General features: G+C 38.2%; 1 protein-coding gene across 3 annotated transcripts in view; it reads right to left on the bottom strand.

Moving 5' to 3' along the window:
- Positions 1–22,287, bottom strand: part of PPM1L (protein phosphatase, Mg2+/Mn2+ dependent 1L) — a 576,223-nt gene that overhangs the window by 241,698 nt on the left and 312,238 nt on the right. The window contains exon 1 of one of the 3 annotated variants that reach the window (XM_049867574.1): positions 15,846–16,628. The exons of the other annotated variants lie outside the window; for them this stretch is intronic. The gene's annotated coding sequence lies outside the window, so the exon portion shown is untranslated. Of the gene's footprint in view, positions 1–15,845; positions 16,629–22,287 lie in introns of those variants that run through there. 3 annotated transcript variants of the gene reach the window in all.

Below are 22,287 nucleotides of genomic sequence, written 5' to 3' on the forward strand. Positions count from 1 at the left end.
TACTTTGGACATGTTATCAGGACAGAGCAGTCCCTAGAGAAGGACATCATGCTTGGTAGAGTAGAGGGTCAGTAAAAAAGAGGAAGACCCTCAACAAGATGGACTGACACAGTGGCTCCAACAATGGGCTCAAGCATAACGGTGATCGTCAAGACGGCACAGGACCAGGCAGTGTCTCATTCTGTTATACATGAGTTGGAACCAACTTGACGGCACCTAACAACAACAACACACTACTTCTAATCCTCTGCAGAATACTGGATTCTTTAATGTATTCAAAATTTCTAGGCTTCAAGCTGATCTGGCTGGGTTTTGCTCATAGCCTATAGCTAAGCTCTGTGGGAGCAACCAAGTGACTGCTCCAAAGAGTGTAATTATTTTCCCTGGGGCAGAAATTGTGGCTCAGTGGTGACATCCAATCACATCTCTTTCATCATTTTGGACAGAGGGTGTTATGAATTGAACTGTGTCCCCCAAATATATGTGTTATAAATCCTAATCTCTAAATCTCTGGTTATAATCCCATTTGGGGACGGGTTGTCTTTGTTATGTTAATGAGACTGTATTAGTGCAGGGTATGTTTTAAATCAATCTTTTTTGATATATAAAAGAGATTCAATAAGCAAGGGAGCAAGCAGAGATGAGGAAAAGAGAAATGCCAAGCCACATGAAGATCACCGAGAAGTAGAAGCTCAAAAGAGACAAGGACCTTCCTCCAGAGCTGATACTGAGAAAAAGGCTTCCCCTACAGCCGACATCCTGGATTCGGACTTCTACCCTCCTAAAGTTTTCTATTTGTTTAAGCCACTTACTTGTGGTATTTCTGTTACAGCAGCACTATATAACTAAGACAAGGGTAGAGCTTACGTCTTTTCATGAAAAATTAAAAAAGTGAATATAATTTTCAAATGAAGAGGGTCTTTTAGCAGGACATTTACAGAAAAAAATTCTACCATTTTTACTGAAATAGGTCATCTCTTGGGAAAAGGGTACACAGATTATGATGTAACTTGCCTAAGAATAACAGATAACAGAGTTCATTAATTTTACCTACTTCCTCTGAGAAGAAAAAAAAAAACATCTTGTGAGGTATCAAGAGTCCCAGAGCCCAAGGAAGGGGCTGTCCTGAGACTTTATCACTCCTCATCACTCCTTATGCTTCAAATGGGAAATGCTGGTGGCGTAGTAATTAAGTGCTGTGGCTGCTAACCAAGAGGTCGGCAGTTCAAATCCACCAGGAACTCCTTAGAAACTCTATGGGTCAGTTCTACTCTGTCCTATAGCGTCAGTATGAGTCAGAATCAACTCGGCAGCAGTGGTTTTTTTTTTTTTTTTTTTAAAGTTCAAATGAAGCCCCACATGCTTTTTTGAAAGAGACTATCTTGCCCAGCAAAGAATCATTTTTGGGTCAGTGTCTGAATTTCCAATCCAGCCTCAGTATTCACTTAAAAGTGAGGGGTGACTGAGGAGGAAACTGATACTTAACTACTTTTCTATTTAATGTTCTCAGACCCATTTCGATATTTGATATGATGCGATTTGAGAGCAGTGGTAAAAGAAGAATAAAGCTATTTCCCAAATGTTGTCAGTAAATTGAGCACAGTTGCATGTACAATTCAATTGATTTAAAACTTGCCAAAACCAGGCCATATTTTATAAGCCATCATGACTGACTAGAATGAATAACTTTTAAAGTTCTTGCCTGAGAATCAGAAAATAAAACATATGGTTTTCATAAAGTCCTTTCAGAATGATAATGTATTCGCTCAAAAAATATTTTCAAGAGGAAATAAGGCTGGAATCGGCCTAACTGGTTTCTGTAATGTGTGATTCATTCCAATTTCCTGATTGGTTTCGAATGGAGTTGCCCAAACTCTTTACAGTCAAACTTATTGTGTTATCTACAGTGAGACAGATCCTCAAAGGAACAGTAGCTTGAGTTTTAAATAACCAAACCCAGTGCCATTGAGTCGATTCCGACTCATAGCAACCCTGCAGGACAGAGTAAAACTGCCCTATAGAGTTTCCAAGAAGCAGCTGGTGGATTCAAACTGTCAACCCTTTGGTTATTAGCCATAGCACTTAACCACTACACAACAGGTTTCCTGAGTTTTAAATAAAGCATAGTGAAAAAGGAATAAATCAATTGCTTTTAGAAGTGAACTTTATTTCTTCGTTCCATGAGGTCACTCTTACTATAATTTGCCTCAAGTTCTAGTTACGTTGCTAATGATAATCTCCAACTTAATTTTATAGCAACTCCAACTGAACAAGCAGAGTTTCACCTAGAGAAGAGGAAAATTAGTACCTTCTTAGTAGTAGAAAACAGCTCCAATAATATTTAGGTACCTGCCATTATATTCCCAAAACTTCACTACTCGGATATGGTCAACTTCACTTTATCATAAACTTTATAAGAAAAGAATCCATGTCTATCTTAACTACAACTGTATTCCTTATGACTGACATATAGTGCCTGACATTTAACTACTTTCTCAAAAAAACAAAATTTTTGTTATGTAATTTTGGTTATCTGCAAAAATACAAATATTCTTTTCACTACTGTGAGAGCTATGACTTCATGAAATGTAACTTGAAGATAGATACTGATATGTCCAAATTCCATCTATCTCTCATTTAAAGTATCTGTTAGAGTTGTATGGTCCTAAGAACATAAAAGAACGTAAGATTCCATCCAGTTCAAAAGTCTTGAGACTTACATGGAAGAGGCATTTATATAACTTAAGAACCAGAGAGACACAAGTAATGAACCAGGCAGATGGTGTAGACTTCTTTGACTAATCAGGAAAACTTGGTATATAATCTAAACCCAGGAACACTGGCTACACAACATATAAAACCAAATGAGAGCAACTATTAAATAAGTTCTATTCATGCCATCCAGATCACCCATGAGAATTTAATTAGCATCCAGATTGAAATCTCCGATCACTGTAACCTTCCACATACTGAGAAACAACCCTGAATTACTTGGGATTTGGAGCCCTGGTGGCACAGTGGTTAAGAACTCAGCTGCTAACCAAAAGGCTGGCAGTTTGAATCCACCAGCCACTCCTTGAAAACCCTATGGGGCAGTTCTACCTTGTCCTATAGGGTTATTTCGCTATGAGTTGGAAACAACTGATTTTTTGGTTTTGATGCTCTCCTTAGTTGGTAATACAAAAAAAAAAAAAAAACCCACATCCATTGCTGTTGAGTCGATTCTGACTCATAGCACCCCTGTAGGACAGGGTAGAACTGCCTCACAGGGTTTCCAAGGCTGTAAATCTTTATGGAAACAGACAATCACATCCTCCTCACCCGGAGTGGCTGGTGACCAACCTTTCAAGCTGCCGCCTTTTCACTTAGCAGCTAAACACTTAACCATCCTTAAGGCTCTCACTCACTGAGATCCCTTATCCTAAGTAATGTTGTTGTTGTTGTTGTCAGGTACCCTTGAGTAGGTTCCGACTCATAGAGACTCTATGTACAAGAGAATGAAACACTGCCTGGTCCTGCACAATCCTCACAATCGTTGCTATGTTTGAGCCCATTGTTGCAGCCACTGTGTCAATCAATCCATTTATTGAAGGTCTTTTTCACTGACCCTCTACTTTGCCTGGCATGATATCCTTCTCCAGGGACTGGCCCCTCCTAACAACATGTCCAAAGTACGTGAGACGAAGTCTCACCTTTCTCGCTTCTAGAAGTGAGGAAGCAACCTTAGTTAACTCAAATAGTAACTGCCTTCCTTAAACTTACAGGTTTGTGTCTCTTATGTTCCAGACCTTTAAAAAGTTAAGTATATAAAGATTTAAAAAATCAACTAATCAGTAATCCATACATTTTTGGAATTTTATGTATTTGAAACATTTAAGAAAACTTAAGGCTCACTGTGTCTGTAAGTGTAATTTGTTAGATTTGAAAGCATTATTTACCACCCAGGTATGTTTCATTTAAGCCAGGGATTTTAAATACTTAAGGAGAAAAAATATATATATATAAAATTTATAAGCACAGTTTAAATGTTTAATCAATTTTGTAAATGAAATCAAACATTATTCAAAGGCCCCTTAAATTATTATGAAAATGTGTCCCCTTATATCTAAAAAAGAAAAAAGTAAAGTTGGGAGCTAAACTTAAAAGCCTGAAGAAGAACTTGGCTTTTTGACTTGTAATTAAAAAAAAATTGAATGTCAAATTTTAAGACCAAAATTAAGCCTTCTGGATAGTCTTTGTCACACAGAAAAAAATAATTGTCACACAGAAAAAAGTCACTCTAGAGGAACACCAAAAAACTCACATCACCAACTGCCAGTTTCTGCCATCCTATCATTCAGCCTGCGGATTGGCCAGTTACCATAATTAGTCTTACCAAGGCAGAAGTGCCATCTAGTGACTGAAAAGCATAACTGTAGGCTCTGCAGTAATTACACTGAAAACCAAACCAAACCAATTGCCATCCAGTTGATTCCGACTCATAGTGACCCTATAGGACAGAGTAGGACTGCCGCATAGGGTTTCCAAGGCTGTAATCTTTACGGAAGCAGACTGACACATCTTTCTCCCAGAGAGTGTCTGATGGGTTCAAAACACCGATCTTTTGGTTAGCAGAAAGCAGGTAAGTAAATACCAATTTTTGCTATTTTTGCTTTCTGACATATATAGTAATACACTACAGTGAAAAACAAGAATTGTCTAAACTAAATTTCAGGAGTTTCAATGAGTTTTGACTGGTGAAATCTGACCAGATTTCTATGCCTTTGGCAAAACTGGAAAACCTGGTGGCGTAGTGGTTAAGTGCTACGGCTGCTAACCAAAGGTCGGCAGTTTGAATCTACCCAGCGCTCCTTGGAAACTCTATGGGGGCAGTTCTACTCTGTCCTATAGGGTCACTATGAGTCGGAATCGACTCGACAGCACTGGGTTTGGTTTTGGTTTTGGTTGGCAAAGCTGTGGTTAGAAGAAAAAGTTTTGCAAATTACTGATGTAGGCTAAGCAGAATAGGGCTAGAAAGCTAAATAAAAATAGAAAGACTGTCATAGTCACTACTGTGTAGCTATCTCACAGGTGTGGCCATTGTATAATAAGGGTCTTCTAGCAACTCTACATTTTCAGCTCTGAGGGTGGGGGGACACCTAGGTCTGCTACATTCTACACTATAATTGGATCATGTTATAGTCAGTTTCTAGTATACGAAGAAAGTCTGAGGAAAGAGTAAAATAATTTTATAACATAAGCATTCTAAGACAAGATTCCTTCGCCACCTTCAACTGCTAAAAGAAGGAAGTATCCAAAATAAAACAAATAGTATAGTGATGATGGTTGCACAACATGGTGAATGTGATCAACGTCACTGAATTGTACACATAGAAATGGCAAAGGTTTGTTATATATATTTTTACCACAATAAAAAAAAATATTCTCAGGTCTTTAAAAAATGTGTGTGTGTGTATGAGAGAGAGAGAGGCAGAGAGAAAGAGAAAGGAGAGAGGGGGCAAGGTGGTAGGGGGAGAAATCTATCCTTGAGACTGTGAGGCAGCCATACACCTGCAAGGTGTTTAGCATCCTTAAGCTGTAGAGCGTGCCAAAATAACCCTGTAAAACTTACAAAAAAAAATGAGAATTTAATGTGGCAGGGTATGAAAACTATATGCAGTTGCTGGGTTTCAGCTGTCTAAAGGAAAGATGCAGTTCACCCTTGGGAGTTGGGAGACCCTCTGCATTCCTAAAAACTAAGTCCCTCTTATGTCCAGGAATGGTAAATAGGCTTTTGTGGTCCTAGGGTTCTATCCATTAAGAGCTTCCAGATGGGCCATTTAACCCCACTGTGAAAGAAAAGGTCAAGAAAGGCCTTCTTGTGTTGAGGTAACCAAGCCTTCTTGCGTTGAGGTAACCAAGTCTTCTTGTGTTGAGGGAGGGGAAAGGATGCTAGGGCTGGGCGCATAGGGAGTCTTGGAGGTCTGGTCCTTATTTCCATAGAGCTCCTGCAGCAGCAGACCTCAGAGAGAAGTGCCCATATATGGGTGTGGACACTGGGCAGCTTCAGAGCATGCCGCATTTCGCTGGCCCTGTGCAGCCTGCCTGGAGGGACGAGAACTACAGGCAGGTACTTCTGAGAGGCTCCTACTCCCAGCAGTGGTTCCCCACATTAGAATGCCATTTCCACCTTGGAAAAGTAGACAGAGGGAGGCACAGTGATCATACGATTGCTGAGGAATAGACCTCTCCCAGTGTTCCAGTATTATTTAAGCCCTGGGTGGGTAGGACAATATGTGTGTGTGTGTGTGACAGTGAGGGAGGACCCCAATAATGACTGACATCAGATTCCTCAGAGCCTGGCAAGAGAGGTTCAAACAGCAAATCTGAGTGATAAAAATAAGGACAAGTAATATTTTCTTGAGCCCAAGTTTCATAGAGCAATTCACACCAGCTACTCATTTACTGGAGCTCTGGTGGCGCAATGGTTAAGAGCTCAGCTGCTATCTAAAAAAGGTCAGCAGTTTGAATCTACCAGCTGCTCCCTGGAAACCCTATGGGGCAGTTCTACTCTGTCCTATAAGGTCAGTATAAGTTGAAATCGACTCAACAGCAATGGGTTTGGTTTTCTGGTTTTACTCACTTATTAACTTTCTAATGCAAAACAGGAAAAAGCAGATATATGACATTTTGATGCAGCAATTTCTGAAAGCAGGGTATTTTTCCTCAGTCTAAAAACAAACTAACTTTTGTATAACAAGTAATACGTGCAACAGATATTCTCTACCTTTCCATGAGCCTTCTTTCATCCCTGACCCTATGAGGGTACAGTTGGTGCCATGAGGCCCAGGCATACTTACTATACCCAATGCTGTCGAATCGATTCCAACTCACAGCAACCCTATAGGACAGAGTAGAACTGCCCCATAGTATTTCCAAGGCTGTAATCTTGACACAAGCAGACTGCCACATCTTCCCCCCATGTAGTGGTTGGTGGGTTTAAACTGCCAGCCTTTCAGTTAGCAGCTGAGTGCTTAACCAGTGTGCCACCAGAGCTCCTTATACCTATTATAAAAAAACTATTATACCTACTGGTTATTAAAAAAAAAAAAGTGCCTTTTCTTTTTAAGGCAATAATGTCAAAATGGCCACAACCAAATATCCTATTTTGGAAGAAAGCCTAGTTTTTAAGTACCCCAACTATAATTTCAGATAAAATGAAAAAGCAGAACATAGCTGACATTGAGGACAAGTGGAGGGAAAAAGTAAGGAGGAAAGAGTGGCCCTCAGAAAAGCCTTCTAGGACAGTCAGCCTGTTGGATCAAAGGGCTCACAGAGCTGATCCTAAAACCTACCCAGTCTGTATTTAGTAGATTCCTACATTTAGCGGATTTTTACCAATTTTATTCTAAAAATAAAAGTATTAGTGGTTATGATTCTCACTTATACAAATAAAAGGAATTTCAAAGTCGTTATGCTAGTCCAAGATTTCACAATCTTTTTCATTAACCATCCCAGTTTTTGATAACCCTTTCCTTTAATCTCTGTTTTATTCCTGACTCTAGGTCCAGCCTCATCTTCATTTGTATATATCATCGTACTTCCAAGTTTAATGGCTTGAACATGGCATTTTGAAATTTAGTGCAATTTCCTGGTGTTATTTACCATCATTCAATTTTTTTTACCTTTAAAACTCTATTTTATTGAAGAAAGTATTAAAAATCTTTACATATTCTGTAATAAAAAAAAATTCATCATAAGGATTGAGAGTGGTATATAGGCCTATTTCATTCACCTTACATTCATCATATCTTTTTTGCTATTCCCACAAACTAAATTGCCAAGATTCTTTCTAAATACTATGTTTTTGACAAAGAACATTTTAACAATAATATTAGTCTATGACCTTAAGTGAGAAATTGGATATTTTTCTTGTGTATCATTTATTCTTTCATTCAACAAATATTTATGGACACCCTTTTTTTTTTTTTACTATGTGCCAGAACTTTTCTAAGAGATTGAGGTACTTAAATCAATAAAAGAGGCAAAAATCTCTGTTCTCTGAGAACTTACATTCCAGTATTACTTATTATTTGTTCATTAAATAAATATATACTGAGAACATATTATGTTAGGTAGAAAAGCATGTATGACATAGGCCAACTTTCACTTAAAATATCATGCACCTTCCACATGGTTGCTTTTTTATAAACTCAAAAACCTTCAAACATGAATCCCCCAATAGTTTTTTTTTTAGATGAAGGTTTACAAAACAAACTAGCTTTTCATTAAACAGGTAGAACACATATTGTTTTATAACACTGGTTCACGACCCCATGACATGCCAACACTCTCCCTTCTTGACTTTGGGTTCTCTATTACCACCAGCTTTCCTGTCCCCTCCTGCCTTCTAGTCCTTGTCCCTGGGCTGGTGTGCCCCTTTAGACTCCCTTTGTTTTATGGGCCTGTCTAACCTTTGGCTGAAGGGTGAAACTCAGGAGTGAGCTAAAAGGGTGTCTAGGGGCCATGCTCTCAGGGTTTCTCCAGTCTCTGTCAGGCACGTAAGTCTGTTCTATTTTTGTAAGTTAGAATTTTGTTCTACATTTTTTTCCAGCTCAGTCTGGGACCCTCTATTGTGATGCCTGTCAGAGCAGTTAGTGGTGGTAGCTGGGCACCATCTAGTTGTACTGGACTCAGTTTGGTGGGGGCCATGGTAGTTGTGGTCCATTAGTCCTCTGGGCTAATCTTTTCCTCATGTCTTTAGTTTTCTTCTTTCTCCCTTGCTCCTGAAGGGGTGAGACCTGTGGATAGCTGCTCACAGGCTTTTAAGACCCCAGATGCTACTCATCAAAGTAGAATGTAGAACATTTTCTTTATAAAATATGTTATACCAATTGATCTAGAGGTACCCCGAGACCATAGTCCCCACAGCCCTCAGCGCAGTAATTCAGTCCCTTAGGGAGTCTGGATGTGTCTATGGATCTTCCACAACCTTGCCTTGTACAAGTTGTGCTGGCTTTTCCAGTATTGTGTACTGTCTTATCCTTCACCAAAGCTACCACTTATCTATTGTCTTTTTAGCGTTTTCCCATGCCCACTCCTCATTTCCCTCATAACCATCAAAGATTGTTTCCTTTTGTGCATAAACCTTTTCATGAATTTTTATAGCAGTGGTCTCATACAATATTTGTCCTTTTGTGATTGACTTATTTCACTCACTGTGATGCCATACAGATTCATCCATGTTATGAGACGCTTCACAGATTCATCGTTGTTCTTTATTGCTGTATGGTACTCCACTGTGTGTATGTACCATAGTTTGTTTATCCATTCATCTGTTGACGGGCATCTAGGTTGTTTCCATCTTTTTGCTTTTGTGAACAATGCTGCAATGAACATGGGTGCACAGATGTCTATTCTTGTGACAGCTCTTATTTCTCTAGGATATATTCCTAGGAGTGGGATTGCTGGATCATACGGTATTTCTATTTCTAGCTTTCTAAGGAAGCACCATATAGTTTTCCAAAATGATTGTACCATTTTGCGTTCCCACCAGCAGTGCATAACAGTGCCAATCTCCCCACACCCTCTCCAACATTTGTTATTTTATGTTCTTTTGATTAATGTCAGTAATGTTGAGGTGAGATGGTATTTCATTGTGGTTTTGATTTGCATTTCTCTAATTGCTAGTGACTGCAAGCATTTACTCATGTGTCTGTTAGCCGCCTGAATATCTTCTTTGGTGAAGCATCTGTTCATTTAATTTGCCCATTTTTTAGTTGGGTTATATCTTTTTGTTAGATTTTCCTGTAGGTTTGAGAGATTAGACCACTGTCGGATTTATAATAGCCAAAAAATTTTTCCCAGTCTGTAGGTTCTTTTTACTCTTTCTTTAGGTGAAGTCTTTTTGATAAGCAGACGTGTTTAATTTTTAGAAGATCCCAGCTACCTAGAGTTTGTGTGTTGTTAGTTATGGTTTGTATCCTGTTAATGCCATGTATTAGGGCCTCTAGTGTTGATTCTATTTTCCCTTCTATGATCTTTATAGTTTTTGGTTTTATATTTAGGTCTTTGATCCATTTTGAATTCATTTTTGTGCATGTTGTGAGGTATGGGTCCTGTATCATTTTTTGCAGATGGACATCCAGTTTGCCAGCACCATTTGTTAAAAAGACTGTCTTTCCCCATTTGATGGATTTTGGGCTCTTCTCTCAAAGATCAGTTGACCATAGGTGGATGGGTTTACATCTGGATTCTCAATTCTGTTCCATTGGTCCAGTACCAGGCTGTTTTGATTACCACAGCTGTATACAGGTCAGGTAGCGCGAGTCCTCCTACTTTATTCTTTTTCTTCAATAGTGCTTTATTTACCTGGGGCCTCTTCCCTTTCCATATAAAGTTAATGATTAGTTTTTCCATCTCTTTAAAGAATGTTGTTGGTATTTGGATTGGGATTGCATTGTATTTGTAAATTGCCTTGGGTAAATTGCCATTTTTCACGTTGACTCTACTTATCCATGGGCATGGCATGTTTTTCCATTTATGTAGATCTCTTCTGGTTTCTTTCAGTAGTGTTTTGTAGTTTTCTTTGTATAGGTCTTTTACATTCTTGGTTAGATTTATTCCTAAGTATTTTATTTTTTTAGGGGCTTTATAAATGGAGAAAACTTGGTGTGTTAAGTGCTATGGGTGCTGACCAAAAGGTAGGCAGTTTGAATCCACCAGGCGCTCCTTGGAAACTTTATAGGGAAGTTTTATTTTGTCCTATAGGGTCGCTATGAGTCAGAATAGACTCGATGGCAATGGGTAGGTAGTAGGTATTATAAATGGTATTGTTTTCCTAATTATCTTATCATTGTTCTCTTTATTGGTATATAGGAATCAAACTCATTTTTGTATGTTTATCTTGTATGTTGCTACTTTGCTGAATCTTTCCATTAGTTCCAGTAGTTTTCTCGTGGAGTCTTTTGGGTTTTCTACGTATCGTATGCAGAAACGCTGGTGGTGTAGTGGTTAAGTGCTATGGCTGCTAACATAAGGGTCAGCAGTTCGAATCCACCAGACGCTCCTTGGAAACTCTATGGGGCAGTTCTACTCTGTCTTATAGAGTTGCTATGAGTTAGAATTGACTCGATGGCACTGGGTTTTTTTTTTTTTTTGTATAGTATGGCATAGTGGTTAAGAGCTACAGCTGCTGACCAAAAGGTCAGCAGTTCAAATCCACCAGGCACTCCTTGGAAACTCTTTGGGGCAGTTCTATTCTGTCCTATAAGGTCGCTATGAGTCAGAATCAACTCGACAGCAATGGGTTTTGTTTTGGTTTGGTTTATGTATAGCATCATTATCATCTGCAAATAGGAACAGTTTTGCTTCTTCATTACCAATTTGGATCCCCTTTATTTCTTTTTCTTGCCTTATTGTTCTAGCTAGGGCTTCCAGTACAGTGTTAAATGGAGTGGTGATAAGGGCATACTTGTCTTGTTCCTGTTCTCAAGTGGAATGTTTTCAGACTCTCTCCATTAAGAACGATGTTGTCTGTTGGTTTGGTTTTGTATAGATGCCCTTTATTATGCTGGGGAATTTTCCTTCTGTATCTATTTCATTGAGCGTTTTTATCAGGAATGGGTGTTGGACTTTGTCGAATGCCTTTGCTGCATCAATTGAGACACACGAATTGTGCTGTGATTCTTTTATTTATGTGGTAGATTACATTGATTGATTTTCTAATGTTGAACCATCCTTGCATACCTGATATGAATCCTACTTGGTCATGGTGTATTATTTTTTTTGGTGTGATGCTGTATTTTATCAGCTAGAATTTTGTTGAGAATTTTCGCATCTATAGTCATGAGAGATATTGGTCTGTGATTTTATTTTTTTGTGGTGTCTTCGCCTGGATTTAGTATCAGGGTTATGCTGGCTTCATAGAATAAATTCGGAAGTATCGCTTCCTTTTCTACATCCTGAAATAGTTTGAGTAGTACTGGTGTAAGCTCTTCTCTGAATGTTTGGTAGAATTCTCCAGTGAAGCCACCTGGGCCAGGGCTTTTTTTGTTGGGAGTATTTTTTTTTTTTTTTAATTACCTTTTCAATCTCTTGTTATGGGTCTGTTCAGATTTTCAACATAATTTTGTGTTAGTTTGGGTATGTAGTGTTTCTAGAAATCTGTCCATTTCCTCTAGGTTTTCAAATTTGTTGGAGTATAGTTTTTCATAATACTCTATTATGATCCTTTTATTTCAGTTGGGTCTGTTGTAATGTCCCATTTCATTTCTTATTTGGGTTATTTGCATCCTCTCCTGTTTTTGTTTTGTCAGTTTGGCCAGTAGTTTGTCGATTTTTTTGATCCTTTCAAAGAACCAACTTTTGGTTTTGTTAATTCTTTCTATTGTTTTTCTATTTTCTGTTTCCTATATATCTGCTCTGATCTTTATTTCTTTTCTTTTGTTAGCTGTGGGCTTCTTTTGCTGTTCTCTTTCTATTTGTTCAAGTTGTGTGGCTAATATTTTTATTTTTGTCCCTTTCTTCCTTTCTGATGTATGCATCTATTGCTATAAACTGACCTCTGAGCACTGCCTTTGCTGTGTCCCAAAGGTTTTGGTATGATGTATTTCCATTCTCATTTGATTCTAGGAATTTTTGGATTCCATCTTTGATATCTTCTATTAACCAGTGGTTTCTAACCAGAGTGTTACTCAGTTTCCATGTAATTGGCTGTTTTCCTTGCTCTTACAATTTTTAATTTTTACTTTAATATTGTTGTGGTCAGAGAAGATACTTTGTATTATCTCAATGTTTTGGATTTCGTTGATGGCTGCTCTGTGGCCTAAGATGTGGTCTATTCTGGAGAATATTCCACGTGCCTTGGAAAAGAATGTGTACTTTGTAGCTGCTGGGTGGAGTCTGCTATATGCGTCTACGAGGTCAAGTTGGCTGATTGTGGCCTTTAGCTCTTCCGTATCTTTTTTGTTTCTGTCTAGATGTTCTCTCCTTTACTGAGAGTTCTGTGTTAAAGTCTCCTACTATTACTGTGGAACCGTCAATTTCTCTTTTCAGTGCTGTTTTATATATTTGGGAGCCCTGTCATTGGGTGCATAGATATTTGTTATGGTTTTGTCATCATGGTGGATCATCCCTTTAATCATTATACAGTGCTCTTCTTTGTCTTTCATGGTGGATTTTGTTTTAAAGTCTATTTTACCTGAGATTAGTATTGCCACTCCTGCTCTTTTTTGGTAGCTATTTGCTTGATATATTTTTTTCCATCCTTTGATTTTTTATAAATTTACATCTTTGTTTCTAAGGCGTGTCTCTTGTAGGCAGCATATTGATGGGTTGTGGTTTTTTATCCATTCTGTCACTCGTGTCTCTTTATGGGTGCATTTAGGTCATTTATGTTCAGTGTAATTGCTAGTGGGTGTGAGTTTCTTGCTGTCATTTTGTAGTGCTTTTTTTGGTGGTGCTGACGTTTTCTTTGTACTTCTTACACTTCTGTGATGAATTCCTTTTGATTGTGGATTTTTTTTTTCATTTCTTTTGTTTTCATAGATTTTTCCTTCGAATTTACGTTTTTCTTCTTTATTTGGATGCGTAGGTTTGTTAACTTTCTTTGTGGTTACTTTGAAATTCACCTTTATCTTCCTAGGTTTGAACCACTGTATTATTATTTGGTATCGCCTTGCCTTCCTTTCCAGTAGAAAATTCTGTATGTACACTGCATATTCCCTCTTTTATCCTTTTGACATTGTTGTCATTTACAAATTAACCTCTCTGGTTCCTTGTTGTAAATCTTTTGGTTTTGAATAGTCCTTGAGTGTGATTTCCTAGGTTCTTATCTGGCTGGGTGATCTTGCATCCTAGATTCAGGCTGTTGTCTGATGTTGTTTGTTCTCAAATCAAAGGCAGCGCAGACCTGAGAAACAGTTCTGCAGCTGAGTGGCTCTTCACAGTCTGTCAAGAAGAAGCAAAGATGGCACACGGTGCCAGGTGTTCAAGAGGAAGGAGGGGGGTGAGGTGAAAGCCAGGGAAGAAACCACAAGCTGAAAAAAGCAACACCAACAACAAAGAAATAGCACTGAAGGAGCCAGCTGGTGTGGACAGGATGAATTCAAGAGGCAGAGACCTGGCACCTCCGGGTTGAGTGACCATGGCCGGCTGGTAAGTGGTGGACACCAAGCAGGGGGAAGAAAGTTGGAGGGTAGGAAAGTATGTATCGCTGGTTATGAGGTGCTCTGTCTCCTGCTGGGAGCTCCGTGAAGCTGTTTTCTTGTACTCCCTGTCTGTTGATCTCCGACAGAAGTCCCAGACTGTGAATCTGTGCTGCATTAGCTGATGAGGGACCTCTGGTCGTATCTCTCCTCGCTCTCTGTCCTCTGTCAGTTTCTTATTCCATTTTGTGCTTGGTTGAGTTCTTTATCTCTTCATTTGATGCTTATGGTTCCAGGACCGACATTTGTCTTTGTTTTACTTTCTCGGGTCTTTGCTGTGGAAGGAGGGCATGATGCTTCTGTCTATAGCGCCATGTTGGCTCCGCCTCTCCGATTTTTGATCACTAGCAAACCTGTCAGTAATGAGCTTTTTCTCTTTTCTGGATTTAAATTATTTGAGAAAAATATTTTATTAGTTACTTGATCCATAAAATAACACCTTTCTTATTGTTCTCTTTCAGCTAAGTCAATGTTGAACTTTAATTATAAATAATAGTTTAACTATAATTACAAAAGTTATAGCAATATAGTCTGCTCGGTTTTGTAATTTGCTGTGGATATTTTTATATCAATCAACCTCTCTTAAGGAGAGATAAGTTTAACCCATAACTTGTCTATTATGTTGGAATAATTATGGATAACATCCCCTTTTTAGATACTTTTTTTTTTTTTTTACATCTTAAAGATATTCCTGACCATATTCTGAACTCTTATCTACTGTTATGCTTTGTAACAAAAGTTTACAAACAGACTAGAGCACAAATTTTTAAAAGGCTTGGGCATTCTGCTTTTCCAGAGTACATTTAGACAAAGCTTGGCTACCCAGAAGTTATTCTGAATTCATTCAACATATAATCAGCCATGAATTTATTTAAGAAATATTTATTAAGCATCTACTATGTGCCAGGTAAGGAGACCAGGTGGTGCAATGGTTAAGTGCTCAACTCAGTGATTCTAACCCACCACCTGGCTCTGAAGGAGAAAAGATATGGCAATCTGTTCCTTTAAACATTACAGCCTAGGAAACCCCAAGGGTGGTTCTACTGCCCTATAAGATCTCTACCAGTTGGAATCCACTCAATGACATTCAATAACAACATGTGCCAGGTACTACTGTGCTAAGTGCTAGAGATATACCAGGATGAATATCCTTGCCCTCAAAGAGCTTCCTTTTGGTGGGGAAGATGATCAGGTAAACAAGCAATTACCATAAGGGGTTATAGTGTCATGAAAGTACAGCAAAGGGCATCAAAGTCTGGGCAGCTAAAGTAGATTTTCCCAGGGGAAATGCCCTCCGCAGTTGAGTTCTGAGGGTAAGAAGGAGTTAATCTTATGCGTATATGTAAGTGTGGGTGTGCTGGGGACCAGAGTGTGATGTAGAAGTACCAGAATGGGAAAGAGGAGATAGTTTTCCAGATGGTCAAAGCCTTAAATTTTGATGCATAACAATTTTTATTTTACTGTAATTACTTTGGTTTGAAATCTACCTAAAATTTTATTATAAACAGAGAACAAAAGAACACCAATGATAGTTTAATACTTTCTTTATAATTCAGGACCATCACATTTTTGGTATGCCCTGTAACCTCAGGGTCCACTGAAATTTACTACACCTACACTAAATCTTCCCAAATTGGTCTTTGCTTTGAAATCACATACCTTTTTTTAGATGGTGGTCTCTTCCTTTGATCTGCTATCAGTGTGTCCACATATAGGAGTCTCTCCCCACTCCACCTCCCTTTGTGCTTTCAAAAGCTGTGAACATGGAACCCAGATAGGTAGACTTATGAAAAATATGTCTAATATAAAAGTACACAAGCTCTGAGGGAGGCTGGAAGAATTCTGCTGTAAGTAAAGCAAATGAGATACAAGGAATGGACCTTATGATATCTATTTTAGTCATCCAGGGATCCACTTTGCTTACTGTCCACTGATCAGTTATGTTCAAAGTAATTAAGGCTACCAGAAATGCAAGTTCTAGAAGGGTCAACAATTTCTCTAAGTAGAAACACTTACACTGTCCTGTCACTCTAGACTTTACCTAAGAGTGTAAATTTAGATGAGGCTATACAATTAGCTGGGACAAGCTATTTATAATGCTAGCAGATTTGGAGACTTTTTAAATACCTTTAAGCAAAAGTGGGATTTTGAAACCAAATTTGTCCCACTAATTCATTTGCAGAATGTCTACTCAATGCCACCAAAACAAGTACTGTTATATGAGCCTCTAAGTCAATGATGGTAGATGATGAATGATATAGAGCTGTGGAAGACCAGAAATGAATGGTATTAGAAACATTCAGTCATAATTCCCTCTCTTCTCAGCACCTGTTCTGTAAGCTCTTGAGAAACTATTCCCCATGAAATTTAGCTGGGAACAAGGCACAGAGATGGCAAAAGATATATCTGTTGAGCAAGTATTTGTATAGTTTAAATACTAAAGTCACTGGCAGAAAAGCATTTAGTGCTATATGTCCCTAAGTTACTTTTTAAAAAATAATTTATTTTGTTTTTGTTGTTGTTGAGAATATACACAGCAGAACATAAACCAATTCAACAATTTCTACATGTATAATTCAGTTACATTGATTACGTTAAGCTGTGCAACCATTCTTACGCTCCTTTTCTGAGTTGTTCATCTTCCATTAACAGAAACACACTATCCCCTAAGTCTGCTATCTAGTCTTTCAAGTTGCTGTTGTCAATTTGATACCATATAGATAGATCTTAACAGAATACAATGCTCAAGGCACATATTCTTTACTAGTTAAACTAAACTACTGTTTGGTTTTAAGAAGACTTCAGGGGATATTTTTGGTTTAAGGTTTAAAGATCATCTCAGGGCAACAGTTTCAGGTGTTCATCCAGCCTCCATGGCTCCAGAAATTCTGGATTCTATGAAAATTTAAAATTCTGTTCTGCATTTTTCCCTCTTTTGATTAGGCTTCTTCTATGGAATCTTTGATCAAAACGTTCAGTAATGGTAGCTGGACACCACTCAGTTCTGGTCTCATAGCAAAAGAGGCCATTGTTCATGGAGGCAATTAGCCACATATTCCATTTCCTCCTCCTATTCCTGACTCTCCCTTATCCTCTGTTTTTCCAGACAAATTGTTGTACCTTGGATAGCTGCTTGCAAGTTTTTAAGACTCCAGGCATAGTCAGAAGCAACTCAATGGTAACAGGTTTGGTTTTTTTGGTTTGGCACTACACAACGAACTAGGTGGTAGAACAGAAGTACCAAACATGTTATTAGGTCAATTAACTGGGATATTCCATGAAACCATGACCCTAAGCCTACAAACCAGGGAATGAAATCCCATAAGGTGTTTGCTTGTATATAAGGAGCCTCAGCAGCTACTCTTCTTTAATTTTTGTTGTTGTTGTAAATGTATCTATCACAAAACTTTTGCCAATTCACCTTTTAACAGGTGTACAACTTATCGGCAGCAATGTGCAACTCGACTCTTAATCAATGCAATTTTTCCATCATCGTAAAATGAAACTCAGTACTTCATCAGAAATAAATTCCCTATTCCCCCATGCCTTCCACCTCTGGTAACCACTAATAAACTTTGGTCTTTATACCTTTAATTGTTCCTGTCTTTTTATATAAGTGAGGTCATACAAAATTTGTCCTTTTGTGCTTGACTTATTTCCCTCAGCATTGGTGGTGGTCTGGCTCTCTTTTCCCTCCTATGGAGGCAGTATTTGGAGGCCTGCTTCACCAAGCTCCATAGTCTTAATCAGCACATGTTCAGCCCAAATGCCTTTCTGATACCTAGGAATGGAACAAGAAACATATGGACCAAGAAGTAGTAACTGAATTTGGAAGTGTATCTTCCTCAAAGGGGTTGCCATGATAAAACTGGAATATAAAATTGGCAATCAACTGCCAGCTCTCTAAAATAGTATATATTTTATATATAATAATAAAAAAAAGTATATATATATATATGTATTTAAAGTAGATTACAGAGTTCACTGAAAAGAGAGATATGTAGGCAGGCATCTTAGCTGAAATCTGAGATCATGAAAGGTGGAGATGACAAAAAGAATATTTTTAATCTATATTTTCCTATTGTACTCAAATGAGCTATATCACAACAGATCTGTTATATTTTAGCATCTAGATTATTATCTTTATTCAGACTATGCACTGAAACCACTATTTGTGGCAAGATTTTCTTTCAGTAATTCCTAGTGGTCAAAATTAGTGTTAGTATTTACGATGCATATATCTGATAAAGAATTTGTATCCAAAATACATAAAGAACCCTTACAACTCGATAATAAAAAGATAAAGAACAGAATTTTAAAAAAGGCCAAAGATTAGAGCAGATACTTCACAAAAGAGGATACATGAATGGCCAATGAGCACGATATTGGTCATCAGGGAAATGAAGATTAAAGCCACAATGATACACCATTACACACCTACTAAAATGGCTAAAATTAAAAAGACTGACCACATCAAGTGTTAGTAAAGATGTGGAAAAACTTGAACTTTCATAGACTGCTGGTGGAATAAAAAAATATACAGCTTTTTGGAAATCAGTTTGCCAGTTTATTATAAAGGTAAACATACCCTTAACATATGACCCAGCAGTTCCACGCCTAGTATTCACTCAAGGCGGAAAAATATATATATATATATACACACACACACATTATTGGGCAAATCTGCTGCAAAAGACCTCTTTAAAGCGTTAAAAAGCAAAGATGTCACTTTGAGGACTAAGGTGTGCCTGACCCAAGCCATGGTGTTTTCAATTGCCTCATATGCACGCAAAAGCTGGACAATGAATAAGGAAGACCGAAGAAGAAGAATCAATGCCTTTGAGTTGTGGCGTTAGTGAAGAATACTGAATATACACAGATAAATTTGTCCTGGAAGAAGTACAGCCAGAATGTTCCTTAGAAGAAAGGATGACGAGACTTTGTCTTACATACTTTGGGTATGTTATCAGAAGGGACCATCCCTGGGGAAGGACATCATGCTTAGTAAAGTGGAGAGTCAGTGAAAAAAAAAAAGATGGACTGACACAGTGGCTGCAACAATGAGCTCAAGCACAGCAATGATCATGAGGATGGCGCAGGACCAGGCAGTGTTTCGTTCTCTTGTAAGTAGGGTTGCTATGACTCGACAGCACCTAACAACATATATATATATATATATATATATATATATATATATATATATATATATCTTCACATAAAGACTTGTACGTAAATGTTCATAGCAGCTTTATTCATGGTAGTGAAAAACTGGAAACAACCCAAACACCTATTAATACATGAGTTGTGATATATTCATACAATAGAATCCTACACAGTGATGAAAAAGAATGAATTCCTGATATATATAATGTTGCAGGTTGAACAAAAAAGAGCCCTGGTGTCACAGTGGCTAGGCTGCTAACTGAACGGTCAGGGGTTCAAACCCACCAGCTGCTCCATGGGAGAAAGATGTGGTGGTTTGCTCCTGTAAAGATTAACAGCCTTGGAAATCTTATGGGGCAGTTCTACTCTGTCCTATAGGGATGTCCTATGAGTCAAAACTGACTTGACAGTAATGGGTTTGGTTTGGGTGGATTGAACTGTGTCTCCCCAAAATACTGAAGTCCTGGACCCTGAATTTGTGGATGTAATTCTGTTTGGAAATAGGTTTTTTTTTTTTGTTAATAAGGTCATACTAGAGCAGAGTGGGTCCTAAACCTAATCACTGCAGAGTTATAAAAAGAACAGAATAGACACAGAGACAGCCACAGGGGATAAACAAACTACAAGGAACTCCAAGAAATGCCTGAGGCTCCCAACAAAGAAGGACCCTTCCCCTAGAGCCAATGCCCTGATTTGGACTTCTAACCTCTAAAACTGTGAGATAATAAATTCCTGTTCTTTAACGCCACTCACTTGTGTTATTTTTTGTTATGGCAGTACTGGGTAACTAAGACACACAACAACATGCAGGAATCTCAAAAACATCATGCTGAGCCAAAAAAAAAAAAAAAAAAAAAGAGAGAGAGAGAGAGAGAGAGAGCCAGACACAGAAATACTGTAAGATTCCAGGCATATGAAACTCTAAAGAAGACAAATCTAATCTAGGGTAACAGAAAGTAGATCAGAGGTTGGCTGGGGCCAAGGATTAGGGTGGGGAATGACTGGGAAGGACAACAGGATTTTTGAAGTAACGAAAATGTGTATCTTGGCTGTGGTAGTAGTTCCACAGCTATATAAATTTATCAAAACCTTCTGAGATGTACTTAAAGTGGGTTCATTTTACTGTAGGTAAATTATACTTTAATAATGTTTATTTAAAAAATTAGTTTCAAAATGGACCAAAGAAAATACATAGAATTTTCCTAGACACATCCAAACACTTTGAGGGACCAAGAAGCTGGGGCTGCAGGCTGGAGACCATAGTTTCGGGGGTATCTAGGTCAAAAGGCATAACATAGTTCATCAAGAGAATGTTCTACATCCTACTTTGGTGAGTAGCATCTGGGGTCTTAAAAGCTTGCGAGCGGCCATCTAAGATATATCTATCTGACCCATCCCATCTGGAGCAAAGGAGAATGAAGAAAACCAAAGACACAAGGAAAATACTAGCCCAAAGGATTAAAGGACCCATGAACCAGAGTCTCCACCAGCCTGAGACCAGAATAACCAGATGACACCGGCGCCAGGCTACCACCACCGACTGCTCTGACAGGGATTATAACAGACAGTCCTGGACAGGATGGGAGAAAAATGTAGCACAGAATTCACATTCATAAAATATACCAGACTTACTGGTCTGACAGACTAGAGGAACCCCTGAGACGATGGCCCTCAGATACTCTGTTAACACAGAAATGAAACTAATGCAGAAATGAAAGCATTCCCGAAGACTGCTTTTCAAACAAAGATTAGACAGGCCTACAAAACAAAAAAATAACACATGTGAGGAAGTTGCTTCTTAGTTCAATCAAATATACAAGACAAAATGGGCAACTTCTGTACAAAAGCAAGACAAGAAGGCAGGAAGGGACAGGAGCTAGATGAATGGGCACAGAGAACCTGGGGTGGAAAGGGAGAGTGTGCTGTCACATTGTGGGGATTGCAACCAATGTCACAAAATAATATGTGTATAAATTTTTGAGTGATAAATTAACTGGAGCTGTAAACTTTCACTTAAAGCATAATAAAATTACAAAAAAAATTAGTTTCATGCTAACAAAATGTAAAAAATTACTGAAACCAGCTTTTCTTTGACCTCTGACATCATGGGTCATTGTCTACTCCTAGGTGGCCTTGGTTACTGACCCTTGTTGTCCAAAACATAGAATTTACCTATTTCACAACCTCATAATTTAACATGCATACACTGTCTCCTTCAAATATCATTAATGCAACTCTACTAGCTACTACATAGGGCCTAGGATTCTATGTGCCTTAATTTGAACCTATGTTTTTCTTCTTCTTAAATATGGTCCCAGGGACAGTGCATCTATTTCCAGAAATTCAAATGGCATCTGTGTGGATTTTATCCACAGACTACCCTAGCTACAGGACATTCCATTAAACATATCATCTATCCTTTAAGAAGCTGATTCACATTCGACTGTCCCATTATAGCATGCAAAGCCACCAAATAAATATCTCAAAGTGGTTATGAAATTCAACTTTCATGAAAAAAACCTTAAGGCTATTTATGTCACAATCATTCACTTCCCAGGGCCAATCTGTTTCCCAAATCTTCCCTCTCTCTTCACTGGATGATCTCCTACTATATTTTAAAATTTTAGGGAAAAGGATCATTTATTATTCAGCATTCTATTCCTCATAGTCCCTAGAGCAATGCCCTGAACTTCACAAGTTTTTATATTTGTCAAATGAATCAGAAAATGAAACTATCAACCACTTCTTCATTAATTTCTATATAACCAAAAACCAAACCCACTGCCGTCGAGTTGATTCCAACTCATAGCGACCCTAAAGGACAGAGTAGAACTGCCCTGTAGAGTTTCCAAAGAGCGCCTGGCAAATTCGAACTGCAGATCTTTTGGTTAGCAGCCGTAGCACTTTACTACGCCACCAGGGTTTCCAGTTACTATAT

This window comes from Elephas maximus, chromosome 23 (assembly GCF_024166365.1).
Source record: "Elephas maximus indicus isolate mEleMax1 chromosome 23, mEleMax1 primary haplotype, whole genome shotgun sequence".
Taxonomy (NCBI): domain Eukaryota; kingdom Metazoa; phylum Chordata; class Mammalia; order Proboscidea; family Elephantidae; genus Elephas; species Elephas maximus.